General features: G+C 46.9%; 1 long non-coding RNA gene across 1 annotated transcript; it reads right to left on the bottom strand.

The window, feature by feature from the left end:
* Positions 1-8,869: 8,869 nt before the first annotated feature.
* LOC137870148 (uncharacterized) lies at positions 8,870-9,511 on the bottom strand. The gene is made up of 2 exons (XR_011102683.1): positions 9,383-9,511; positions 8,870-9,140 (listed from the first exon to the last, which is right to left on the bottom strand). It is a non-coding gene; the product is annotated as an uncharacterized lncRNA (long non-coding RNA).
* Positions 9,512-22,022: the final 12,511 nt, after the last annotated feature.

Here is a 22,022-nt window from a genome sequence, read left to right as displayed (position 1 = left end):
CACTCCGTCTGAGTGAGACAAACGGACAGACACTCTGTCTGAGTGACGCAGACAGACATACACTCCGTCTGAGTGAGACAGACAGACCAACACTCCATCTGAGTGAAACAAACAGTCTGTTTGTCTCACTCAGACGGAAGTTCGGTCTGTCTGTTTGTGTCACTCAGACGGAGTATCTGTCTGTTTGTCTCACTTAGACGGAGTGTCTATCTGACTGCGTCACTCAGACGGAGTGTCTGTCTGTCTGCGTCACTCAGACGGAGTGTCTATCTGACTGCGTCACTCAGATGGAGTGTCTGTCTGTCTGCGTCACTCAAATAGAATGTCTGTCTGTTTGTCTCACTCAGATGGAGTGTCTGTTTGTTTGTCTCACTCAGACAGAGTGTCGGTCGGTCGGTCGGTCTCACTGCCTCACCCAGGCGGAGTGTTGGCCAGTCAGTCGGTCTCACTCAGACGGAGTGTCGGCCGGTCGGTCGGTCTCACTGTCTCACTCAGACGGAGTGTCGGCCAGTCGGTCTCACTCCGTCCGAGTGAGACAGACAGACCGACACTCCGTCTGAGTGAGACCGAACGGCCGACACTCCGTCTGAGTGAGACCGAACGGCCGACAGTCTGTCTGAGTGAGACCGACAGACCGGCCGACACTCCGTCTGAGTGAGACTGACAGACCGACACTCCGTCTGAGTGAGACCGACAGACAGACACTCCGTCTGAGTGACGCAGACAGACCCTCCGTCTGAGTTAGGCCGACAGACAGACACTCCGTCTGAGTGAGGCCGACAGACAGACACTCCATCTGAGTGAGGCCGACAGACAGACACTCCGTCTGAGTGAGGCCGACAGACAGACACTCAGTCTGAGTGAGACAAACAGACAGACACTCCGTCTGAGTGAGACAAACGGACAGACACTCCGTCTGAGTGACGCAGACAGACATACACTCCGTCTGAGTGAGACAGACAGACCAACACTCCATCTGAGTGAAACAAACAGTCTGTTTGTCTCACTCAGACGGAGGTTCGGTCTGTCTGTTTGTGTCACTCAGACGAAGTATCTGTCTGTTTGTCTCACTTAGACGGAGTGTTTGTCTGTCTAACTCACTCGGATGGAGTGTCTGTCTGTCTGCATCACTCGGACAGAGTGTGTGTCTGTCTGCGTCATTCGGACGGAGTATGTGTCTGTCTGCGTCACTCAGACGGAGTGTCTGTCTGTCTGCGTCACTCAGACGGAGTGTCTATCTGACTGCGTCACTCAGATGGAGTGTCTGTCTGTCTGCGTCACTCAAATGGAATGTCTGTCTGTTTGTCTCACTCAGATGGAGTGTCTGTCTGTCTGTCTCACTCAGACAGAGTGTCGGTCGGTCGGTCGGTCTCACTGCCTCACCCAGGCGGAGTGTCGGCCGGTCTGTCGGTCTGTCGGTCTCACTCAGACGGAGTGTCGGCCGGTCGGTCGGTCTCACTGTCTCACTCAGACGGAGTGTCGGCCAGTCGGTCTCACTCCGTCCGAGTGAGGCGGACAGACAGACACTCCGTCTGAGTGAGGCCGACAGACAGACACTCCGTCTGAGTGAGGCCGACAGACAGACACTCCGTCTGAGTGAGGCCGACAGACAGACACTCCGTCTGAGTGAAACAAACAGTCTGTTTGTCTCACTCAGACGGAAGTTCGGTCTGTCTGTTTGTGTCACTCAGACGGAGTATCTGTCTGTTTGTCTCACTTAGACGGAGTGTTTGTCTGTCTGCCTCACTCTGATGGAGTGTCTGTCTGTCTGCATCACTCGGACGGAGTGTGTGTCTGTCTGCGTCATTCGGACGGAGTGTCTGTCTGTCTGCGTCACTCAGACGGAGTGTCTGTCTGTCTGCGTCACTCAGACGGAGTGTCTATCTGACTGCGTCACTCAGATGGAGTGTCTGTCTGTCTGCGTCACTCAAATGGAGTGTCTGTCTGTTTGTCTCACTCAGACGGAGTGTCGGTCGGTCGGTCTCACTGCCTCACCCAGGCGAAGTGTCGGCCGGTCTGTCGGTCTGTCGGTCTCACTCAGACGGAGTGTCGGCCGGTCGGTCGGTCTCACTGTCTCACTCAGACGGAGTGTCGGTCTGTCTGTCTCACTCAGAGTGAGACTGACGGGCCGACACTCCGTCTGAGTGAGACCGACAGACCGGCCGACACTCCGTATGTAGTGAGACCGACAGACACTCCGTCACTCAGACGGAGTGTCTGTCTGTCTGCGTCACACAGATGGAGTGTCTGTCTGTCTGCGTCAGTCAGAAGGAGCTGCAAAACCAGGGTCACAACAAAAATAGCGGCTCCTTGCTGGCACAGCGGCCAAAAACAAACAAACTGCACAACACAAATGAACAATAATATGGCACAGCGGCCAGTTAACACAAACAGCACAACACAAGTAGCACTACCGACCGACCGGCCGACACTCTGCCTGAGTGAGACAAACAGACAGACACTCCGTCTGAGTGAGACCGACACACCGTCTGAGTGAGACAGGCAGACCGACCGACACTCCGTCTGAGTGAGACCGACAGACCGACACTCCGTCTGAGTGAGACAGACACTCTGTCTGAGTGAGACAGACAACCAGACCGACACTCTGCCTGAGTGAGACAGACAACCAGACAGACACTCCACCTGAGACAGACAACCAGACAGACACTCCATCTGAGACAGACAACCAGACAGACACTCCGCCTGAGACAGACAACCAGACAGACACTCCGCCTGAGACAGACAACCAGACAGACACTCCGCCTGAGACAGACAACCAGACAGACACCCCCGACTGAGACAGACAACCAGACAGACACCCCGACTGAGAAAGACAACCAGACAGACACTCCATCTGACACAGACAACCAGACAGACACTCCGCCTGAGACAGACAACCAGACAGACACCCCGACTGAGACAGACAACCAGACAGACACCCCCGACTGAGACAGACAACCAGACAGACACCCCGACTGAGACAGACAACCAGACAGACACCCCGACTGAGACAGACAACCAGACAGACACCCCGACTGAGAAAGACAACCAGACAGACACCCCCGACTGAGACAGACAACCAGACAGACACCCCGACTGAGACAGACAATCAGACAGACACTCAGACTGAGACAGACAACCAGACAGACACTCCGCCTGAGACAGACAACCAGACAGACACTACGACTGAGACAGACAACCAGACAGACACCCCGACTGAGACAGACAACCAGACAGACACTACGACTGAGACAGAAAACCAGACAGACACTCCGCCGAGACAGACAACCAGACAGACACTCGACTGAGACAGTAAACCAGACCGACACTCCGACTGAGAGAGACAACCAGACAGACACTCCGACTGAGACAGACAACCAGACAGACATTCGACTGAGACAGACAACCAGACAGACACTCCGCCTGAGACAGACAACCAGACAGACACTCCGCCTGAGACAGACAACCAGACAGACACCCCGACTGAGACAGACAACCAGACAGACACTCCGACTGAGACAGACAACCAGACAGACACTCCGACTGAGACACACAACCAGACCGACACCCCGACTGAGACAGACAACTAGACAGACACCCCGACTGAGACAGACAACCAGACAGACACTCCGCCTGAGACAGACAACCAGACAGACACTCCGACTGAGACACACAACCAGACCGACACCCCGACTGAGACAGACAACCAGACAGACACTCCGCCTGAGACAGACAACCAGACAGACACTCCGCCGAGACAGACAACCAGACAGACACTCGACTGAGACAGTAAACCAGACCGACACTCCGACTGAGAGAGACAACCAGACAGACACTCCGACTGAGACAGACAACCAGACAGACATTCGACTGAGACAGACAACCAGACAGACACTCCACCTGAGACAGACAACCAGACAGACACCCCGACTGAGACAGACAATCAGACAGACACCCCGACTGAGACAGACACCCCGACCGAGTGAGACAGACAACCAGACCGACACTCCGACAGTGTCACAGAGACACTAACATTCGGCTAATAAAACTAGCAAAGGACATTTTTCTACATAACACCACAGTCACAACAACCCTATCTGCTCTGTGATGGCGCGGCGGCCACAAAACACAACACAAGCACAATGCATATTAAAATAAATTGCTCTTACTGTTCGTAGCTCTCCTTCTGCGTTCAGGCTGTAGCGAGGACGTCCACGGCACTTCACAATGTATGAGGTGAAGAGGATTTCAAGCCTTCAATGTTTCACTCCTGCTGCAGGACCAGGGTCACAACAAAAATATCGGCTCCTTGATGGCACGGCGGCCAAAAAAGAACAAACTGCACAACACAAATAAACAATAAGGTGGCACAGCGGCCAGTTAACACAAGCAGCACAACACAAGCAGCACTACACAACCACTCTATAGCTGGTTCAACCAGTCTGTTAAGATGAAGACCATGGCACAAATGGAAATTAAACAACTGAATTTAGCTTTATCAGCACATGAGTAGACCAAATGATGAATATGAAGTTCAAATCAACAACATGTGCACTTGAAGTGGAGTCATCAATAACTCCAGTCTCTTGTTCAGTCCATCTCAGTTCATGTCATGCTCAGTCATGTTTTTTCTCTCTCTTTTTTATGTTTGTTAAATTTTCAGTAGCAAAACTGAATTATATGCTTATTATACATATTCCAAACAAAAACACTTTAAAAACTCTACAAAAATTATTTAAATTAATCATTATTTTTGGGGGTTTTTGGTATTTTGTTCAGACACATATTCAACGCTGAGTGCCTTGTAATATGTGTGGTATTTGTTATAAATGTACATTGATACATAGAGGGTGATAAAAGCCGGCACGGGAGGGACTTAGGACCCAGGGGAATGAAGGTGAAAGAAACAGAAAGAGACGGAAGAGACGCCACACAAACAGCGGTGCACTGCTGGCTGTTATGATTTAAGCAATGCATCTGTTGTTGTCATAGTTACGGCAGCTGTTGCAAATTGACGCATTCGGCTGAAGGTCGCCAGTTAACAGGGTCCCCGTTTAAACCATAACACCGGTTCTTGTGCTAAAAATGTCCGCTTAATAATACATTTTAAAAAAACTGCGTTAATGCGCGATATAATAATTGTTGCAGCTAATGAATTAATGCGTTAACGCGATATTAACTTGCCCAGCACTACTAAAAAGTTAACTTCACTTATAAATAACATGATGAAGACCATGGCACTTCAAACAATGCAAGTGAAGAGGAATCTTTAAAAACAAAGTTTAAATAATCATCTTATGGAAATAAAACATAACTCATCTTCATCAGCACAATAGTGGACCAATTTAACTAAAGTATTACAATTTTCACTACAGCAATGGGAACATCTGAGCACCTTCAACTAATGTAAAATCTTTCAGGGGTCTACCACCCAGAATAAAGTACCAGAGACACATCAAACATGTCGCCTCAGAGATGACACGAGCAACACAAGTAGGCTTTAGCTAGTTCAAGATAAAAACATGGCACAAATGGAAAGTAACAGTACCTAGCGTGGGAATCCAGTCAGTCTCAGTATTAATAAGCTAATGTATGGCTAATAAAGTTGGCATAAAGACATTTTTCTACATAACACCACGGTCACAACAAACATATCGCCTCAGAGATGACACAAGCAACACAAGCAGGCTTTAGCTAGTTCAAGATAAAAACATGTCACAAATGGAAAGTAACAGTACCGAGCGTGGGAATCCAGTCAGTCTCAGTATTAATAAGCTAATGTTCGGCTAATAAAGTTAGCAAAAGACATGTTTCTACATAACACCACGGTCACAACAGACATATCGGCTTAGAGATGACACGGCGGCCACACAACACAAAGCAGCACAACACAAATAAGAAGTAGTTATATCAGCTCTTACTGTGTGTAGCTCTCCTTCTGTGTCCTCAGCTAGCTTCAAACGTCTGCAGACCAGATGAAAACCGCGGCTGAAATGAGTCCAACGAATTAGCTAGCTAGCATTAGCAGTGTTGACAAAAAAAATACGAAGTTTGGTTCATAACGAAATCTCCTCAGCTGGTGTCGTCTCTGCAAGCTCCTCTCTCGAAATGAACACAAGGCAGGCCTCGAGACCTCATGACTTGATCAATTTGCCAATTAAATGAAAACAAAAATTAAAAAAATGGTTGTCACCTGGCAACGAGCTCTGAGCATGCGCATTGTTGTTTTCCAAAACTACTGGGGGTACATCCCAAGTCTCTTAATTGCATCCCCGTTTCCTTCACTTGCGTCCTTTCCTTGCGTCTTAGTCCCTCCCACCAGGGATGCATGGAGGAAACCATGCGAGGAGAGAGGAACAGTCTCAGAGAGGATCCAGGCTCTCAAAATGATGCCAAACTGCTGTATATGGATATATTGAACACTATTAGTGATAAAATAAGTGAAATATATAATTATATAGTATATAAAATTACAATGGTACAGCTGGAACAAGATTACATTTTGGTTGACCTCATCTGACCTCTCTGTACTAGATCAAGATGTACTAGATAAAGCTTCACTTTATCAAAGTAAAAATTTGTATAGAGACCCTAAACATATAGTTCTATGATCTGGGAGAGCTTGAAAGCTCGTATCTACATGATTTCTAAAAAGAAATATCCTGAAATTGCTTCTTTTTTTCAGTCGAAAATTTGAATTTTCAATTTGTGCTGTGTGCCTTCTTAATTTACTCTTAACCAGTAACATATATACTGATATTTACACATATCAACACATCTCACAAGTGTTAGGGTTATTTTAATACAAAAATTATTAAAATAGCCCTTACTGTTGCAACGCTACACTCATTATCCTATGGGTATGCTATTTTCGAGCCGAGGGCCTAAAAATAGGGCTAGGGTCCAAGAGGTTTTAAGAGACATGAGCCGTCCTTTCCTCAGTTGCATCACATGAAGCTACGTTTGTTCCTGATGACGGAGGCCACTGATCACAGCTGATCACAGCTGAGCTGTCAATCGGCTTTAACAGCTGGAGAGACTTTTGAGAAGTTTGTGTCTGTTCACATGATCACTGTACTTAATAATAGTAACTAATACTACTAATAACTAATAAAGACACTCAGTAATCATCACTGTACTGGTGTTTTCTCTCTGTATACTGTTACATCTTTAACATACTGTGACCTGTTCATGAGTGCAGGATCGATTTGTACGGCAGAATGCGTTTGTACGTTTTGAAATTCAGATTGTGACGTCATTATTAATTAACCCAAAATATGATTATGGTTTCTCTTGAATACTGGAATAAATGTATTAGGCTGAATGTTTCAGGTTAAATTTAAGGTATAAAACCCTCAGGAATGATCAGTCTCACGTGACTGAATGAAATGATGATAAATGATGTAAAAAGCTCTCTGACTTTAATTGTTTCCATAATAAAAGTTATTGAGGAAAATATCAGATCATGAAAAGACAAATCTTTCTAATAAATGAAGAAAGTTCTTTGTGGTCCATTGTTCAGACTACAATGAACATCTATTTAAACCAGACGGTGAATCAGAAAACATATCAAATATAAAGCTTGAGTTTAATCTGTGATCCGTCTTCACTCTGGTATGAAACTCCAGTCAGTCAGTCCGATCGGCTGCAGCGTCCAATCACATAACTGATGTGCTCGGGCTTCGACCAGATGGTCCGCGTGCTCATCGTCACCAAACTCAACGTGGCGTGAAGACGCAGACCGAGACTGAGGAGGTCCGGATCTGTACGAGACACAAACAGGAAGTGAATCACTTCTGTGAGGCTCACTCGTCTTTTATCAGAAGACAACGACGTCCTTCTGCAGCTCTTGACATCTAGATGGTTTTTTTTGCAATTTTCGCCAAAAAAAAACATTTTACTTAAATGAACTCTGAGATCCTTTGTTCTTATTCTATTGTGTCTCTTGAATGCTGAGTTAACCTGTAGTGCAGAGAAATATTCCTGTAACACAGCGATTCCCCATATTATTAAAAAAGCCTTTATTGGGAAGAAGAAATGAGTTTTGGAAGAAGACTTTAGAGATCAAGATTTCATTTCTTTGTCTTTTGTTGCACTGTTGGCCGATGTTCTCCTGTTTTGTTCAAGTTGTCACTTTTAAAATGTTTTTTATTGAGAAATTAAATGTGCCTTTTGGAGAAAACATTTTTCTTATTGTCCTGTGTCTAATATGAACGGCTCCTTTATAACACCAGGAAGTAACGTCAAGAGGATTACTTTATCTAGAGGATTACTTTATCTAGAGGATTACTTTATCTAGGAACACAATAGAGTCTACACAGCTGCTTCAGGCTTTTGTCTCGTTCAGAATTCTTCTTTCATGTTGTCGACATATTACAGTCAAAGGTTTATATACACACACACACACACACACACACACACACACACACACACACGTTAGGGTCGTATGTCAGACTATTATATTGTGTAAAAAATTAAATAAAGAGTTGCTGCTGACGTTATTTAATGCCTCATATGTGAGGTTTCAAAATGACACTATTTTTGTATTGCATACTTGACCTGTTTAATATTTACATATTCTTTTAAAAAAAAAAGTTTAAAGAAACCAGAACCAGAGCGAAATGTGATGATGCAATGTGACTCTTATCTCTTCGATTGAGAATGTAATATATGGTGATGTACATATATCTCAGATCCCATTTGTTCAATTATGAAAAACTAAGACTTTGGGGTAGAAAGGTTTCCATCCATCCATGTGTGTCACTCTCAATGCTTTTGTCTCAACCTTTTCGGGTTCAACAGTCCCGTCTAGACCTGTTGGTGTGGAGCTGGGCTTTTGTGCAGTTCAATCATGAGAGACAAGTGAATATAAAATTAAAAACAAGTAGTTAACATTTATTATGACAGATGATGCGTTCATGAGTTACGCAGAACTTCTTTGACGCTTGAACACGACGAGGAGATTTGTGATCCAGTTGCGATCGTCCCGAGCGGCAACAATATAAATCCCTCTCCGTGGAGTCCAGACACTGGTGGTGATGGTGGCTGATGAGGATGATGAGGATGATGAAGCTGATGAATCTGCGAAGACTGGGCGGAGATGGGGAGGTGGAGGGTTCCGTAACAGCAGCATGAACGTACTGAAGGTAGAGAGACAATCGTATTTAAAGACAGACAGCGGCAAGATGATATGCTAATGATGTCCTTGTGCTATTGGCTAGAGACCAGCTGATCTAGACAGCCGATATCATGATTGACAGCCCCAAACAATAACAACAAGGAAATAATGTGTACATGCATGCATGAGGAGTGACGGCAGATGTATGGTAAATAAGCTATGGGCTTAGGCATGCATGAGTATAGTCTTCCTGTCTGAACTTACGCTAGAGCTTCATTTGTTGGAAGGTTTGGCTGATCTCTCTGGCCTGACTGCTGCTGCTGCTCCAGCTCTCCCCCTACAGGACACAACACATAAGACATATAATCTACGTTTTGATACACAACAGACTGAATATATACAGTATACAATATACTTCTTTTTGACACAATTAAGCGTTGCCAAACTCAAACTTTCCAAGACCTTTAAAATGATTCCTTCATTCAAATAATTCCCTGCAGCTCCTACGAGGAAAACAAACTCGTTCCAGTGAAGCTAACCCACATGAAGCCGGACATAAATATGCAGCAGGATAGACGAGAGGAAAAGTAAGCATCACACAGGAAATCATCTAGTGCGAACAAACAACCGCGCAACACGTCGGCCAAGCGCGCGACTCACCTGGCTGCAGGGGTTCTGGCTGGATTTGTCCGCTTAGCTCCTCTCTTGGCCACGCTGGTCTCAGAGGACCCCTTCACTCCTGCTGGTTGGGCGATGGACTGCTTGGCGGCTCTCTGATTTTCAGCCTCCGGTCGGTCCTGCCACCACCTCTGTTCTGAGCAAACAGGAAAAAGGGGCTTTAATGTGGACGAGCAGGTCGTTTCCAAAAGGCCATCATAACTGTTACCGTAGACAGAGACAGTGAGCACACTGTGCAGACAGCTATGGCTTCCTTTGACCCGTCTGAATTTGGGTTGTCGTCATATTGAGCCAGCTGTGCCAGACCCCAAGAGACACAGGGCGTGGCCGTCCCGCGGCGTGGTCACCACCGCTAGCTGGCAAGCCTGTAAAAGAGACATTACACATAGAGGAACATTACTTTAAACCCATCCAGGTGGCCGTGCTCCGACTTGTTTCCCAGTGTTCCACAATCTTTCCAATGTATTGGAGTGTGGACCAGAGTATCTATCCCCTTACAAAATCAAAAAACAAACAAACAAAACTAATAAAAGAAAAAAAAGAAAAGAGCTCTATCATTTCGGTCACCTAAAGTCTTTTACTCAATCCTGTTTCTTTCAAGTATTGTAGTACATTTCCTGCCCCCAAGGTTAATGCATTTTCTAGATTTAGTTCCTCAACTTCTGCTTTGCTGAATAAAATGTCTATCTTGTGCTGACTTTCTAAAGCTTGTTTTGCTAATTTATCTGCTCTTACATTTTCTTGTACCCCTCTGTGTGCTGGTACCCACATAAACGATACAAACAAACCCATATTCTTAAGTCGGAACAGTGTTTCGTATATTTTATTAATTAAATCCTGCCTGCTATGGGATGTGAATGATTCTAATGAGGATAATGCTGAACTGGAATCTGAAAAGACAATTACCTTTTTTATCCGAACCTCCTCTACCCACTGCAGTGCTGTTAAAATGGCCAACGTCTCAACTGGATAAAGAGACAAATAATCTGATGTTATCTTTTTGACTTCAAATTGCAAGGTTGGTATGGAGACCGACCGGCCGACACTCCGTCTGGGTGAGACAGACAACCAGACCGACAGTTCGCATGAGTGAGACAAACAGACAAACACTCCGCCTGAGTGAGACAGTGAGACCGACCGACACTCTGCCTAAGTGAGGCAGTGAGACCGACAGACCAGCCGACACACCGTCTGAGTGAGACAAACAGACAGAAACTCCGTCTGAGTGAGACAAACGGACAGACACTCTGTCTGAGTGAGACAAACGGACAGACACTCCGTCTGAGTGACGCAGACAGACATACACTCCGTCTGAGTGAGACAGACAGACCGACACTCCGTCTGAGTGAAACAAGTCTGTTTGTCTCACTCAGACGGAGTTTCGGTCTGTCTGTTTGTGTCACTCAGACGGAGTGTCTGTCTGTTTGTCTCACTTAGACGGAGTGTTTGTCTGTCTGCCTCATTCGGATGGAGTGTCTGTCTGTCTGCGTCACTCGGACGGAGCGTGTGTCTGTCTGCGTCACTCGGACGGAGCGTGTGTCTGTCTGCGTCACTCGGACGGAGTGTCTGTCTGTTTGCGTCACTCGGACGGAGTGTCTGTCTGTTTGTCTCACTCAGACGGAGTGTCGGCCGGTCCGTCGGTCTCACTGCCTCACCCAGGCGGAGTGTCGGCCGGTCGGTCGGTCTCACTGTCTCACTCAGATGGAGTGTCGGCCAGTCGGTCTCACTCTGTCTGAGTGAGACAGATAGACCGGCCGACACTCCGTCTGAGCGAGACCGAACGGCCGACACTCCGTCTGAGTGAGACCGTCAGGCCGACCGACACTCCGTCTGAGTGAGGCCGACAGACAGACACTCCGTCTGAGTGACGCAGACAGACCCTCCGTCTGAGTGAGGCCGACAGACAGACACTCCGTCTGAGTGAGGCCGACAGACAGACACTCCATCTGAGTGAGGCCGACAGACAGACACTCCGTCTGAGTGAGGCCGACAGACAGACACTCCGTCTGAGTGAGACAAACAGACAGACACTCCGTCTGAGTGAGACAAACGGACAGACACTCCGTCTGAGTGACGCAGACAGACATACACTCCGTCTGAGTGAGACAGACAGACCAACACTCCATCTGAGTGAAACAAACAGTCTGTTTGTCTCACTCAGACGGAGGTTCGGTCTGTCTGTTTGTGTCACTCAGACGAAGTATCTGTCTGTTTGTCTCACTTAGACGGAGTGTTTGTCTGTTTGCCTCACTCGGATGGAGTGTCTGTCTGTCTGCATCACTCGGACAGAGTGTGTGTCTGTCTGCGTCATTCGGACGGAGTATGTGTCTGTCTGCGTCACTCAGACGGAGTGTCTGTCTGTCTGCGTCACTCAGACGGAGTGTCTATCTGACTGCGTCACTCAGATGGAGTGTCTGTCTGTCTGCGTCACTCAAATGGAATGTCTGTCTGTTTGTCTCACTCAGATGGAGTGTCTGTCTGTTTGTCTCACTCAGACAGAGTGTCGGTCGGTCGGTCGGTCTCACTGCCTCACCCAGGCGGAGTGTCAGCCGGTCTGTCGGTCTGTCGGTCTCACTCAGACGGAGTGTCGGCAGGTCGGTCGGTCTCACTCAGACGGAGTGTCGGCCGGTCTCACTGTCTCACTCAGACGGAGTGTCGACCAGTCGGTCGAGACAGACAGGCCGACACTCCGTCTGAGTGAGACCGAACGGCCGACAGTCTGTCTGAGTGAGACCGACAGACCGGCCGACACTCCGTCTGAGTGAGACCGGCAGACCGGCCGACACTCCGTCTGAGTGAGACTGACAGACCGACACTCCGTCTGAGTGAGACCGACAGACAGACACTCCGTCTGAGTGACGCAGACAGACCCTCCGTCTGAGTGAGGCCGACAGACAGACACTCCGTCTGAGTGAGGCCGACAGACAGACACACCATCTGAGTGAGGCCGACAGACAGACACTCCGTCTGAGTGAGGCCGACAGACAGACACTCCGTCTGAGTGAGACAAACAGACAGACACTCCGTCTGAGTGAGACAAACGGACAGACACACCGTCTGAGTGACGCAGACAGACATACACTCCGTCTGAGTGAGACAGACAGACCAACACTCCATCTGAGTGAAACAAACAGTCTGTTTGTCTCACTCAGACGGAGGTTCGGTCTGTCTGTTTGTGTCACTCAGACGAAGTATCTGTCTGTTTGTCTCACTTAGACGGAGTGTTTGTCTGTCTGCCTCACTCGGATGGAGTGTCTGTCTGTCTGCATCACTCGGACAGAGTGTGTGTCTGTCTGCGTCATTCGGACGGAGTATGTGTCTGTCTGCGTCACTCAGGCGGAGTGTCTGTCTGTCTGCGTCACTCAGACGGAGTGTCTATCTGACTGCGTCACTCAGATGGAGTGTCTGTCTGTCTGCGTCACTCAAATGGAATGTCTGTCTGTTTGTCTCACTCAGATGGAGTGTCTGTCTGTTTGTCTCACTCAGACAGAGTGTCGGTCGGTCGGTCGGTCTCACTGCCTCACCCAGGCGGAGTGTTGGCCGGTCTGTCGGTCTCACTCAGACGGAGTGTCGGCCGGTCGGTCGGTCTCACTGTCTCACTCAGACGGAGTGTCGGCCAGTCGGTCTCACTCCGTCCGAGTGAGACAGACAGACCGACACTCCGTCTGAGTGAGACCGACCGGCCGACACTCCGTCTGAGTGAGACCGACAGACCGGCCGACACTCCGTCTGAGTGAGACCGGCAGACCGGCTGACACTCCGTCTGAGTGAGACTGACAGACTGACACTCCGTCTGAGTGAGACCGACAGACAGACACTCCGTCTGAGTGACACAGACAGACCCTCCGTCTGAGTGAGGCCGACAGACAGACACTCCGTCTGAGTGAGGCCGACAGACAGACACTCCATCTGAGTGAGGCCGACAGACAGACACTCCGTCTGAGTGAGGCCGACAGACAGACACTCAGTCTGAGTGAGACAAACAGACAGACACTCCGTCTGAGTGAGACAAACGGACAGACACTCCGTCTGAGTGACGCAGACAGACATACACTCCGTCTGAGTGAGACAGACAGACCAACACTCCATCTGAGTGAAACAAACAGTCTGTTTGTCTCACTCAGACGGAGGTTCGGTCTGTCTGTTTGTGTCACTCAGACGAAGTATCTGTCTGTTTGTCTCACTTAGACGGAGTGTTTGTCTGTCTAACTCACTCGGATGGAGTGTCTGTCTGTCTGCATCACTCGGACAGAGTGTGTGTCTGTCTGCGTCATTCGGACGGAGTATGTGTCTGTCTGCGTCACTCAGACGGAGTGTCTGTCTGTCTGCGTCACTCAGACGGAGTGTCTATCTGACTGCGTCACTCAGATGGAGTGTCTGTCTGTCTGCGTCACTCAAATGGAATGTCTGTCTGTTTGTCTCACTCAGATGGAGTGTCTGTCTGTCTGTCTCACTCAGACAGAGTGTCGGTCGGTCGGTCGGTCTCACTGCCTCACCCAGGCGGAGTGTCGGCCGGTCTGTCGGTCTGTCGGTCTCACTCAGACGGAGTGTCGGCCGGTCGGTCGGTCTCACTGTCTCACTCAGACGGAGTGTCGGCCAGTCGGTCTCACTCCGTCCGAGTGAGACAGACAGACCGACACTCCGTCTGAGTGAGACCGACCGGCCGACACTCCGTCTGAGTGAGACCGACAGACCGGCCGACACTCCGTCTGAGTGAGACTGACAGACCGACACTCCGTCTGAGTGAGACCGACAGACAGACACTCCGTCTGAGTGACGCAGACAGACCCTCCGTCTGAGTGAGGCGGACAGACAGACACTCCGTCTGAGTGAGGCCGACAGACAGACACTCCGTCTGAGTGAGGCCGACAGACAGACACTCCGTCTGAGTGAGGCCGACAGACAGACACTCCGTCTGAGTGAGACAAACAGACAGACACTCCGTCTGAGTGAGACAAACGGACAGACACTCTGTCTGAGTGACGCAGACAGACATACACTCCGTCTGAGTGAGACAGACAGACCAACACTCCATCTGAGTGAAACAAACAGTCTGTTTGTCTCACTCAGACGGAAGTTCGGTCTGTCTGTTTGTGTCACTCAGACGGAGTATCTGTCTGTTTGTCTCACTTAGACGGAGTGTTTGTCTGTCTGCCTCACTCGGATGGAGTGTCTGTCTGTCTGCATCACTCGGACGGAGTGTGTGTCTGTCTGCGTCATTCGGACGGAGTGTCTGTCTGTCTGCGTCACTCAGACGGAGTGTCTGTCTGTCTGCGTCACTCAGACGGAGTGTCTATCTGACTGCGTCACTCAGATGGAGTGTCTGTCTGTCTGCGTCACTCAAATGGAGTGTCTGTCTGTTTGTCTCACTCAGATGGAGTGTCTGTCTGTTTGTCTCACTCAGACGGAGTGTCGGTCGGTCGGTCTCACTGCCTCACCCAGGCGAAGTGTCGGCCGGTCTGTCGGTCTGTCGGTCTGTCGGTCTCACTCAGACGGAGTGTCGGTCTGTCTGTCTCACTCAGAGTGAGACTGACGGGCCGACACTCCGTCTGAGTGAGACCGACAGACCGGCCGACACTCCGTCTGTAGTGAGACCGACAGACACTCCGTCACTCAGACGGAGTGTCTGTCTGTCTGCGTCACACAGATGGAGTGTCTGTCTGTCTGCGTCAGTCAGAAGGAGCTGCAAAACCAGGGTCACAACAAAAATAGCGGCTCCTTGCTGGCACAGCGGCCAAAAACAAACAAACTGCACAACACAAATGAACAATAATATGGCACAGCGGCCAGTTAACACAAACAGCACAACACAAGTAGCACTACCGACCGACCGGCCGACACTCTGCCTGAGTGAGACAAACAGACAGACACTCCGTCTGAGTGAGACCGACACACCGTCTGAGTGAGACAGGCAGACCGACCGACACTCCGTCTGAGTGAGACCGACAGGCCGACACTCCGTCTGAGTGAGACCGACACTCTGTCTGAGTGAGACAGACAACCAGACCGACACTCTGCCTGAGTGAGACAGACAACCAGACAGACACTCCACCTGAGACAGACAACCAGACAGACACTCCATCTGACACAGACAACCAGACAGACACTCCGCCTGAGACAGACAACCAGACAGACACTCCGCCTGAGACAGACAACCAGACAGACACTCAGACTGAGACAGACAACCAGAAAGACACTCCGCCTGAGACAGACAACCAGACAGAAACCCCGCCTGAGACAGACAACCAGACAGACACTCCGCCTGAGACAGACAACCAGACAGACACTCCCGACTGAGACAGACAACCAGACAGACACCCCGACTGAGAAAGACAACCAGACAGACACTCCGACTGAGACAGACAACCAGACAGACACTCCGACTGAGACAGACAACCAGACAGACACCCCGACTGAGACAGACAACCAGACAGACACCCCGACTGAGACAGACAACCAGACAGACACTCCGACTGAGACAGACAACCAGACAGACACTCCGACTGAGACACACAACCAGACAGACACCCCGACTGAGACAGACAACCAGACAGACACCCCGACTGAGACAGACAACCAGACAGACACTCCGCCTGAGACAGACAACCAGACAGACACTCCGACTGAGACACACAACCAGACCGACATCCCGACTGAGACAGACAACCAGACAGACACTCCGCCTGAGACAGACAACCAGACAGACACTCCGCCGAGACAGACAACCAGACAGACACTCCGCCGAGACAGACAACCAGACAGACACTCGACTGAGACAGTAAACCAGACCGACACTCCGACTGAGAGAGACAACCAGACAGACACTCCGACTGAGACAGACAACCAGACAGACATTCGACTGAGACAGACAACCAGACAGACACTCCGCCTGAGACAGACAACCAGACAGACACCCCGACTGAGACAGACAATCAGACAGACACCCCGACTGAGACAGACACCCCGACCGAGTGAGACAGACAACCAGACCGACACTCCGACAGTGTCACAGAGACACTAACATTCGGCTAATAAAACTAGCAAAGGACATTTTTCTACATAACACCACAGTCACAACAACCCTATCTGCTCTGTGATGGCGCGGCGGCCACAAAACACAACACAAGCACAATGCATATTAAAATAAATTGCTCTTACTGTTCGTAGCTCTCCTTCTGCGTTCAGGCTGTAGCGAGGACGTCCACGGCACTTCACAATGTATGAGGTGAAGAGGATTTCAAGCCTTCAATGTTTCACTCCTGCTGCAGGACCAGGGTCACAACAAAAATATCGGCTCCTTGATGGCACGGCGGCCAAAAAAGAACAAACTGCACAACACAAATAAACAATAAGGTGGCACAGCGGCCAGTTAACACAAGCAGCACAACACAAGCAGCACTACACAACCACTCTATAGCTGGTTCAACCAGTCTGTTAAGATGAAGACCATGGCACAAATGGAAATTAAACAACTGAATTTAGCTTTATCAGCACATGAGTAGACCAAATGATGAATATGAAGTTCAAATCAACAACATGTGCACTTGAAGTGGAGTCATCAATAACTCCAGTCTCTTGTTCAGTCCATCTCAGTTCATGTCATGCTCAGTCATGTTTTTTCTCTCTCTTTTTTATGTTTGTTAAATTTTCAGTAGCAAAACTGAATTATATGCTTATTATACATATTCCAAACAAAAACACTTTAAAAACTCTACAAAAATTATTTAAATTAATCATTTATTTTTGGGGGTTTTTGGTATTTTGTTCAGACACATATTCAACGCTGAGTGCCTTGTAATATGTGTGGTATTTGTTATAAATGTACATTGATACATAGAGGGTGATAAAAGCCGGCACGGGAGGGACTTAGGACCCAGGGGAATGAAGGTGAAAGAAACAGGAAGAGACGGAAAAGACGCCACACAAACAGCGGTGCACTGCTGGCTGTTATGATTTAAGCAATGCATCTGTTGTTGTCATAGTTACGGCAGCTGTTGCAAATTGACGCATTCGGCTGAAGGTCGCCAGTTAACAGGGTCTCTGTTTAAACCATAACACCGGTTCTTGTGCTAAAAATGTCCGCTTAATAATACATTTTAAAAAACTGCGTTAATGCGCGATATAATAATTGTTGCAGCTAATGAATTAATGCGTTAACGCGATATTAACTTGCCCAGCACTACTAAAAAGTTAACTTCACTTATAAATAACATGATGAAGACCATGGCACTTCAAACAATGCAAGTGAAGAGGAATCTTTAAAAACAAAGTTTAAATAATCATCTTATGGAAATAAAACATAACTCATCTTCATCAGCACAATAGTGGACCAATTTAACTAAAGTATTACAATTTTCACTACAGCAATGGGAACATCTGAGCACCTTCAACTAATGTAAAATCTTTCAGGTGTCTACCACCCAGAATAAAGTACCAGAGACACATCAAACATGTCGCCTCAGAGATGACACGAGCAACACAAGTAGGCTTTAGCTAGTTCAAGATAAAAACATGGCACAAATGGAAAGTAACAGTACCTAGCGTGGGAATCCAGTCAGTCTCAGTATTAATAAGCTAATGTATGGCTAATAAAGTTGGCATAAAGACATTTTTCTACATAACACCACGGTCACAACAAACATATCGCCTCAGAGATGACACAAGCAACACAAGCAGGCTTTAGCTAGTTCAAGATAAAAACATGTCACAAATGGAAAGTAACAGTACCGAGCGTGGGAATCCAGGCAGTCTCAGTATTAATAAGCTAATGTTCGGCTAATAAAGTTAGCAAAAGACATTTTTCTACATAACACCACGGTCACAACAAACATATCGCCTCAGAAATGACACAAGCAACACAAGCAGGCTTTAGCTAGTTCAAGATAAAAACTTGGCACAAATGGAAAGTAACAGTAGCTACCTAGCGTGGGAATCCAGTCAGTCTCAGTATTAATAAGCTAATGTTCGGCTAATAAAGTTAGCAAAAGACATGTTTCTACATAACACCACGGTCACAACAGACATATCGGCTTAGAGATGACACGGCGGCCACACAACACAAAGCAGCGCAACACAAATAAGAAGTAGTTATATCAGCTCTTACTGTGTGTAGCTCTCCTTCTGTGTCCTCAGCTAGCTTCAAACGTCTGCAGACCAGATGAAAACCGCGGCTGAAATGAGTCCAACGAATTAGCTAGCTAGCATTAGCAGTGTTGACAAAAAAATACGAAGTTTGGTTCATAACGAAATCTCCTCAGCTGGTGTCGTCTCTGCAAGCTCCTCTCTCGAAATGAACACAAGGCAGGCCTCGAGACCTCATGACTTGATCAATTTGCCAATTAAATGAAAACAAAAATTAAAAAAATGGTTGTCACCTGGCAACGAGCTCTGAGCATGCGCATTGTTGTTTTCCAAAACTACTGGGGGTACATCCCAAGTCTCTTAATTGCATCCCCGTTTCCTTCACTTGCGTCCTTTCCTTGCGTCTTAGTCCCTCCCACCAGGGATGCATGGAGGAAACCATGCGAGGAGAGAGGAACAGTCTCAGAGAGGATCCAGGCTCTCAAAATGATGCCAAACTGCTGTATATGGATATATTGAACACTATTAGTGATAAAATAAGTGAAATATATAATTATATAGTATATAAAATTACAATGGTACAGCTGGAACAAGATTACATTTTGGTTGACCTCATCTGACCTCTCTGTACTAGATCAAGATGTACTAGATAAAGCTTCACTTTATCAAAGTAAAAATTTGTATAGAGACCCTAAACATATAGTTCTATGATCTGGGAGAGCTTGAAAGCTTGTATCTACATGATTTCTAAAAAGAAATATCCTGAAATTGCTTCTTTTTTTCAGTCGAAAATTTGAATTTTCAATTTGTGCTGTGTGCCTTCTTAATTTACTCTTAACCAGTAACATATATACTGATATTTACACATATCAACACATCTCACAAGTGTTAGGGTTATTTTAATGCAAAAATTATTAAAATAGCCCTTACTGTTGCAACGCTACACTCATTATCCTATGGGTATGCTATTTTCGAGCCGAGGGCCTAAAAATAGGGCTAGGGTAATAATAAAAAACATTAGAATAACAATAGGTCCTCCGCTCCGACTACATCGGTGCTCGGGCCCTAATAATAATAATAAAAAACATTAGAATAACAATAGGTCCTCCGCTCCGACTACGTCGGTGCTCGGGCCCTAATAATTAAAGCTGCAAGCAGCATTGATCGGGCCCTCGCAACGTCACACACGTCGAGGGTACTGGCAGGACTCTGGTTGATGCGGCAATGCATTTCTGTGACCATCATACACTGCATGCACAAGTTAGATGATATTTCCTGCGACAACCAGCAGCATAGCAAGACCATGTTGCCAGGTCTTAAGCCTCAAATGTTTTGAGTGTACCTCCGATACAATCATAAATGTAAGCCTGTTAAGATCATTAAGAAAATGAACGTGTGAATGTGCTTCAGTATTTGTAACATAACAGACTGTCAGGTTACTGGGATGGAGTTCAACTCCCTGCAGTGTCCTACTGATTGTATTTGGACTTACATGAAAGTTAACAGAACAGCAGTGTCATTTGTTTTTACTGAACACTTTAATTTGACACTGTTTTCATTTTAATCTCTTCTGTAACTTTAGATTGTAGTGTGAAGCATTCATTGTAACATTTAACCTGATTCTCATGTAGAAGCTCTAGACAGATCATTTATACTAATGCCCACTGACATGGTTTGAAAAACACTGTTGATTACCTTTTGTTCTCCAAGCATCTTAGTTTGCACATATTTAGATCAGAGAAGTCTTTTTCTCATGTTGTGCCCACAAACCCTGTTTAGGCCGCTGTTATTATAGAATTCTGTTTACGTCTGTGGTTGCCAGTAGGTGGCGCTATGACTATGAGTTAATATTGGCATGCAGAAGTCCTAAAATCACGACAGCAATCAAGCATGTCAAGTTTGGGGCAGTTTTGACAAAGTAAGGTTGAGTTACAAAAGCTTGATGGATGATGGCGAACCATGTAAAATGGCTGCTACACCAAGTCCATGTTGTTTGATGAAACCTCAAGCTTTTAGTAACTTTTAATCGCTACGAGGAGTTCGTAGTACAGCACATGGAAATGGAAAAAAACAGGAGAAATTCATACAAAATTCAAAATGGCTGACTTCCGGTTGGGTTTAGAGCATGAACCCCAAGACGTTTTGTTAAGTCTACATGTGATACATCTGCTTACCAAATTTTATACAGCTAGGTGAAACGTACTGCGAGGGCTGCATCGTCAAAAAATTGTAGGGGGCGCTATCGAGCCAACTTGCCACTCTGAAGCATTAAAATCACATCAGATAACTACATTCAGGATTTTAAATGTGTTTGACAAGTTTGGTTACATTTTGAGCATTTTTAGCCCCTCAAAAACACTTTTGTTTTTCGTGGCGAAGAATGCGTTGCCACGGCAACGGCCTTTCACGAAACAACAACCTTTGAGTAACTTTTCATCACAAAGATCTTTAGATTGTACTGACCAAATTTGAAGTCGATCTGATTAATTCCCAAGGAGGAGTTCGTTAAAGTAGAGCCCCTGGAAATGTCTAAAACGACACTAGAAAGTCATACAAATTTCAAAATGGCTGACTTCCGGTTGGGTTTAGGGCATGGCCCCAAGAGACTTTTATTTAAGTCCACATGTGATACATGTGCCTACCAAATTTTGTTAATCTATGTGAAACGTACTGCGAGGGCTGCTTCGTCGAAATTTTGTAGGGGGCGTTATTGAGCCGATTTAACACTCTGATTGAATAAAATCATATTATAGAACTACATTTTGGCCTTGTGATCTGTGTGTCAAGTTTGCTTGTGTTTCGAGCTTTTTTAACCTCTCCAAATGACCATCGTTTTTCACGGCGAAGACTGCGTTACCACGGCAACGGCGTTCGACGAAACATCAAAAGCTTAGAGAACTGGCATTATGAACTTCTTACATTTGTGTGGCACAAATTTGATGTTGATCTGATTTTCCAACTAAGACAAACAAGCCAAAGTATAAAGACTTTAACTTACTGTTGCCAGTAGGTGGCGCTATGACTATGATTCAAAATTGGCTTGCAGATGTCTTCAGGCCTGGAGTTTAATCAAACATGTGAAATCTGGTAAAGATCTGATGATGCGGAGTCAAGTTACATCAGTTTATTCGTTCATGGCGAAGGA

Source organism: Cebidichthys violaceus, unplaced genomic scaffold, assembly GCF_023349555.1.
Source record: "Cebidichthys violaceus isolate CVI_PGR_0920_01 unplaced genomic scaffold, fCebVio1.0.p SCAF_13, whole genome shotgun sequence".
NCBI lineage: Eukaryota > Metazoa > Chordata > Actinopteri > Perciformes > Stichaeidae > Cebidichthys > Cebidichthys violaceus.
Note: the sequence above shows the minus strand (reverse complement) of the source record. Positions and strands in the feature narration are given on the sequence as shown.